Here is a 7,500-nt window from a genome sequence, read left to right as displayed (position 1 = left end):
TTTTTGAGACCTCTATTTCAAGAACCATGTATTTTATTATTATCATCATTGAGTGAGAGAGCAGTGCATGCCATCGATATGACACTGGGGTACAAATTTACAAAGCCCAATATATCCATCATGACTACCTGTCTGATGTATCACAACCATATGTCCACAATACGGTGATCTCATATCATGACAAACAGTGCCTGACCTTGGAAGTGGGTACCAGTTAGAATTTTCTGCAAGTTGAGTAGCCCATTCCACTCAAAAGGTCCTTGAATAAGAGTTGTTTAAGGATGTTGAATAAAACACTCATGTTTCCAGAGATGAATTTTTCAAACTGCAAAGAATTTCTCTCTATGATGCTCAAAAATTCTTTCTTTTTTTCTAAGTTCCATCATTAGAGTGACCACTCCACTTCTTTAAAAACTACAATCCACAGGTGAATTATTCAAACCCCAAAATTTCTTTCATTCTTTCCTTTTTCTAAATTCTTTCATTAAAGTGACCACTCCACTTCTTTAAAAACTAGTCCCGAGGTCAATTATTCAAACCCCCAAATTTCTTTCCTTCTTTCTTTTTTCTAATTTCCATCATTAAAGTGACCACTCCACTTCTTTAAAAATTACAGTCCAGAGGTGAATTATTCGAACCCCAAAATTTCTTTCATTAAAGTGACCACTCCACTTCTTTCAATTATTCAAACCCCCAAATTTCTTTCCTTCTTTCTTTTTTCTAATTTCCATCATTAAAGTGACCACTCCACTTCTTTAAAAATTACAGTCCAGAGGTGAATTATTCGAACCCCAAAATTTCTTTCATTAAAGTGACCACTCCACTTCTTTCAATTATTCAAACCCCCAAATTTCTTTCCTTCTTTCTTTTTTCTAATTTCCATCATTAAAGTGACCACTCCACTTCTTTAAAAATTACAGTCCAGAGGTGAATTATTCGAACCCCAAAATTTCTTTCATTAAAGTGACCACTCCACTTCTTTCAATTATTCAAACCCTCAAATTTCTTTCCTTCTTTCTTTTTTCTAATTTCCATCATTAAAGTGACCACTCCACTTCTTTAAAAACTTCAATCGCTCAATTTAATCATTGGTGCACAAAACCCCAGTACTTTTAGAAAACCGACAGTCTGGTACTATATTTTACCATCTCCTTTTGATGGATGAAAGGCAATAATTGTGATTTGATTTAAAAGTAGGAAAATGAAGATGTAACAAGAGCGATGTAATGAAACACTGCGAAGTGTTTTGTCCATCGCCTCTGCTACTGCCTATCTGCTGATTCTGCCGATCTCACCGACATGTAGAGAAGAGAAAGACAAATGGGGAAATCAAGAAAAAAAATATAATTAATCAAAAGGAAAACACACAAATGCAGGGACACACAGACAGACACAAATTAAATAATGCAGAGTTTGTTAGTGATAAGTTGGCAAAATGATGTATGAAAGTAAAAGCGAATATAATTTAAAAAAAGACAACAAAAGAAAAATCTAATTAACTAAATTCTGTGAAGAAAATAAAAAATAAAACTAATGAATGCCTAATCACTTTTTTTTTTTATCCTTTACTGGTTTCAATCATTGGACTGCAGCCATGCTGGATCACCACCTTAAAAGGTTTAGTCAAGCAAATCAACTCTAATACTTAATTTTTTTTAAACTTGACCTTATTCTGCTCCATTGATCAGTTTTCGCAGACTGCTAAATTAAGGTGACAAACACAAACCCAGGATATCAAGCAGTAGTGGCAGACAAAAAAAATATATATATGTGTATACACACACACAAACACAAAACAGGCTTCTTTCAGTTTCCATCTACCGAATCCACTCAAAAGGTTTTGATCAGCCCAGGGTTATAGTAGAAAATTCTTGCCTATTGTGATATGCAATGGGACTGAACCCAGAACAAAGTGGTTGGAAAGCAGGCTTCTAACCACACAGCTATGTCTACATGTTCATTTGTATATGTTTTATCTTGGTATAAAAGCTGGCTTCAATAACTATTCTGTTCAATACCACAAACTGCTTGTCAGTTGTTTGACCTTAACCAGTTTAGTATGTCCCTTGGTGGCTAATGATATGTGCATCTGACCATGAGCAGAAATAGTAAGGGAGCATCATAGCCATGTGTTGAAAGAAATTCTCTGGGGTATGGATAATTCACCTCTGGAAACATGGGTGTTTCATTCAACATCCTTAAATAACCCTTATCGAAGGGCCATTTGAGTCAGGATGGGCTACTTGACCTGAATAAAATTCTAACTAAGCCCCACCTGCAGGGTCATGTGCTGTTAATCTTGATATGAGATCACTATGCCGTGCACAAATGGTTGTGATGCATGTGCCTGGTGTACCCTTATTAGCTGGGTAGTCATGATGGGTATACTTTGATGGCATGCACTGCTCTCTCACTCAATAATAATAATAATGATCCTTTCTCCTTGAAATTTGGAGGGAGGGGACTAGTTGATTACATCGACCCTAGTACTTAAGTGGTACTTATTTTATCAACCTCAAAAGGATGAAAGACAAAGTCGACCACAGGAGAATTTGAACTCAGAATCTAAAGACGGACAAAATGCCACTAACATTTTGCTTGGCTTGCTAACGACTCTACCAGCTTGCTACCTTAATAATAAAAATAATTATAATAATAATAATAATCCTTTCTTCTATAGGCACATGGCCTGAAATTTGGTGAGAGAGAAATAATTGATCACGTCGACACCCCAGTGTTTCACTGGTACTTAATTTATCGACCTCAAAAGGATGAAAGGCAAAATCAACCTCGGCAGAATTTGAATTCAGACCGTAAGGACGGTCGAAATGCCCCTAAGCACTGGCCTGCTAATGATTCTGCACACTCACCACCTTAATAATAATAATATAATAATAATAATTATAATAAAATTAATGGGGGTGATGATGATGATGATGATAATAATAATGTCATGCTGCTTAGCAAAACTGAAATTCACAATATTTATGCTATTTTCTTGTTAATAATAATGATAATAATAATAATAATAATGATAATAATAATAATGATAATAATAATCACATTAGCCTATATTAAGATGACAAATAGTGAACATGAATGACTATAAATATGGTTCTTAAGACTTAGACAAAAAAGAAAAGAATATTATCAAAAAATTTAAATTGTAAGGTTGCATTGCATTGCTTGCTTGCTTGCCAAAATGTTAAATATATATATGTATATATATTAATTAATAATTGATAGATAAAAATAAACAGAAACAAAACAAAAATATATTCTACACAGCCAGCATTCTTTGGTTATATCATTTAAAGCCAGTTAAAAAAATAATAAAACAGAAAATAAAAAAGAGAAAAACAAAACAAAAAAATTGTAGAAATCAACAGCAAAAATTTGCAAATACTAATTGGTTGATTAAAGAAAGCTTTTAATTATAGTAATTATTTCTTAGACAAGGTCACAGATTTGAGGAGATGGGATTACTAATGTAAATTGGCCCCAGCACTTTTATTCATATTTTGATTTAGTTGATCCCAGAAAGATGAACATTAAAGTATGGGGTCAGTAGTATTTGAACTTGAAACCCAAGGATTCAGATCAAATATTAAAATATGATCTAACAATGTTGCTAACACACCAACTTTTAACCTGTTAGCATTCAAATTACTTTGTCAAATGTAAAACTGACCCTTCTTCGGTTATACTGATATGGGTCCCAGTTAATTTTATCAATGGAACAGCCTGCTCGTGAAATTAACAAGCAAGTGGCTGAGTACTCCACAGACATGTGTACCCTTAACGTAGTTCATGGGGAAATTCAGCATGACACAGAATGTGACCTGGCCCGCCCTTTGAATTACAGGTACTACTCATTTTTGCCAGGTGAGTAGACTGGAGCAATACAAAATAAGTGTCTTGCTCAAGGACACAACACATCACCAGGAATTGAACTCATGACCTTACGATCATGAGCTGAATGCACTAACCACTGAGCCACACACCTCAGTCAAATGTAATGTTTATTTATTCACATTGTTTTGAATTAATCATGAATTATCTTCTTGTGGCTTTGAGATTTTAAAAATGGAATTATTTTTAGTTAATCCCAGAAAGATGAACAGCAAAGTTGAGGTTAGTAGGGTTTGAACTCAAAACCTGAAGATTTTGATTAAAAATTTAAGATCTGATCTAACCATGTTGCCAGTGCTTTTTGCATGGCACCTCTGTGTCAGGATATCTATATATATATATGAATATATATATATAGATAAGAAAGTTGGTTTGTGAAAGCACGTGGTTGAATATATAGAAAATAGTAAAAAGTGAAAAAACTACAGAAGGCTTAAATGTTAAAAAATATATATTTGCATCAATATGTCTGAAGAATATTAAAGAATTTTTTTGAAGAATATTAAAAAAATTTTTTTCTCTTATAATGACATAATTCAGGAGAAAGACCGGTTTCGCGTTTAGCTTTTCACACTTGCAATACTTTTGCATAATAGCAATGATATATATATATATATATTTGTAAATATATAATTTTTTTTTGTAATGAGATAAAAAAACCCAAGGCAGTGTAGATTTTAGAACATTTAAAGATAGAACATTTATAAAATAGAGAGTGATGTGGAGGAAAGAAAAGAAAATAGATTTCCTCCACCTCACTCTCTATTTTGTATCTTATCTAAATGAACTATTTCTTAACCATCCTCTCACACCGTCTCCGATGATAATTAATAAATATCCTTGAAACAGCTGTAAGACCTTCTATCTATAAATGTTCAAAAATCTACACTGCCTTGAATTTTTTTTATCTCATTAAAAAAAAAAATGTTATATACACATGCTGACATATGACCAATGTTGAACCCCTATTCGCATAATCACCAAACCTGGAACTTAACCATGGTCCATCTATAGCACTTATTCAGCATTACCTGACACCTTTGGGTCTCAATGACACCATTACCTCTCATAACCTATATAGATATAGACATAAAGAGCAGACAACCACCATATCTGTAAGTCCATATATATATATATATATACATATAGACGTGCATATTCATACACACATACATATATATATATATTTTTATATGCACTCACACAAACACATATATAAATTCACATGTATGTATGCATATTTGTTTTTATTCTAATAGCATATAATTATGCATATGAGCATAAATGTGGTGGGAGGAGGGGCAATTTTCTTTCAGAGCCAAAAGGCATTTGAATAAATCAGCTTTGCTTATAGAGTTTGTGCAAGAATTTCAAAATTCCTACATCAGAAACAAACAGAATTATTCCCCAGCCTCTTTTATTCCAATATTTTGCCGTCTTTTTTGATAATTTTTTTTTTTCTAAATTTCCCTTGAAACCTCTTAGCTTTTTATTTTTTATTTTATTATTTTTTTTTTACAGAGCCTAAAATATATAATAGTTTTATATTTAATTTCAAAACTTTTTTATTTTAAAGTTAGAGAGCGCGAGAGAAAGAGATTAATACATTTTATAGAATGTATAAAAAATACCCTAGTTTGAAATCCTATGTTGCTTTTTAAAATTTTTTAAGTTTTTGTTAGTCTACATATTTTGGGGATTTATTTATTTTTTTTTTTTTGTGGGAAAATGGTTATAGCTGTACATTAATGCCCTTTCTGTATTTTTATGTTTCTGCTCACATATAAATATATATATACATACTATATATATACATACAATATATACATACCATATCATGATTTTAGGTGTATTTTAATGTTTTTGGGTTGTAGAATAAAAGTTAATATTTCTATTTTGTGACATTTTATTATTTGGTTTTTAATTTCTTTTTTTTCCTTTTTGTTTGCTATTACTATTTGGTAACTGTTTTATTTCAGTGTTTTGAAAAATGCATTTCATATTAAAAAGGTCTCATTAAATATATATATATATATATATATATATATATTATATATATATATATATATATGTGTGTGTGTGTGTGTATAAACAAATGAGAAGTACGTATACAGAGGGTATGTATATATGTGCATCTATGTATGTATATACATATATATGTATCTTTATAATAATAATTGTTGTTATTATCATTATTATTATTATTATTATGTGGGGCATCAATTTGATTCCCACACATAGGCACGTGTACACATACATAAAGTGTAATGTATTTTAGAGAAAATAACAGTAATATATAATGTATATATTTTAAATTAATAACAACAAAGTAAAAAAAATAATAATATGGTACCTACAAGAATATATGTTTTAGAATTTATGACTAAACATAAAGCATAAAATAAATATTTAATAAGGCTATATATATATATATATATATATATGGTGGTTCTTCTCTAATTTATATACATATATTATATATACATACATATATATATATATGCATCTATATAAATGCATATTAGATGCATGCTTTATGGTTTATATTCAAGAATAAATGTGTGTGTGTATAAGCACAGATATCCATGATGTATGTTACCTCAAACCAAATGTAGGAGACTATCAAAACCTTTACTTTCAATTAAATAATGAGGTTATTCACAAGTTTTATGTTGTATAATGCAGTTATGCCTTCGACTTCAATGCACACAAAACAAAATATGCAACGGTATGAATGCGTGTGAGTGTGCAACTACATACATTCACACACACACACACATATACTCTCTCTCTTTTACTCTTTTACTTCTTTCAGTCATTTGACTGCAGCCATGCTGGAGCACCGCCTTTAGTCGAGCAACTTGACCCCGGGACTTATTCTTTGTACTTATTCTACCGGTCTCTTTTGCCGAACCGCTAAGTGGCAGGGACGTAAACACACCAGCATCGGTTGTCAAGCAATGCTAGGGGAACAAACACAAACATACATGCACGCATATATATACATATATATATATACACCTACCCTACAATGTCATTCTAAAAATAAAGAATCACATCATTGAAATCTCAAAGCTATGAGATAAGCCATGATTAATTAAAAACAATGTGAATAAATAGGCATTACATTTCAGACTAATCTGAATGCTGAAGGGCCAAAACCTACCATCAAAATTCAATATTAACCCTTTCACATTTCAACTGGCCCATATCTGGTCAAACTATTCTGCCCATTTTATGTTCAAACTGGCCAGATCCTGCTTCTTACATCTACCCTATAATGTCATTCTAAAAATAATCGCATCACCGAAATCTTTAAGCATGGAATAATGCATAATTAATTCAAAACAATGTGAATAAATAAGCAATATATTTGAGAGATTAATCTGAGGGCTAAAAAGTTAAAAAGAACAAAACAAAAAAAGTAAGCAACAAAAAGGGATACTGGATTATGAAGTCTTTGTTAAAGTATGCGTTAGAAGGGATGTTCATGATTGGAAACCCTCTGGGCCTTAAATCTGCTTAGTCAGAGTCAACCTGTCTTTACCCCCACCTTAACCCATGGTTTATACTGGCCTGTATCTGGTC

The 7,500-nt window shown here is 31.7% G+C and overlaps 1 protein-coding gene across 4 annotated transcripts in view; it reads right to left on the bottom strand.

Annotated features, from left to right (window-relative positions):
* LOC115223870 (AF4/FMR2 family member lilli) overlaps positions 1 to 7,500 on the bottom strand; it is a 637,026-nt gene that overhangs the window by 845 nt on the left and 628,681 nt on the right. The gene's annotated exons all lie outside the window — the stretch shown is intronic.

This window comes from Octopus sinensis, linkage group LG24, assembly GCF_006345805.1.
Source record: "Octopus sinensis linkage group LG24, ASM634580v1, whole genome shotgun sequence".
Lineage (NCBI taxonomy): Eukaryota > Metazoa > Mollusca > Cephalopoda > Octopoda > Octopodidae > Octopus > Octopus sinensis.
Note: the sequence above shows the minus strand (reverse complement) of the source record. Positions and strands in the feature narration are given on the sequence as shown.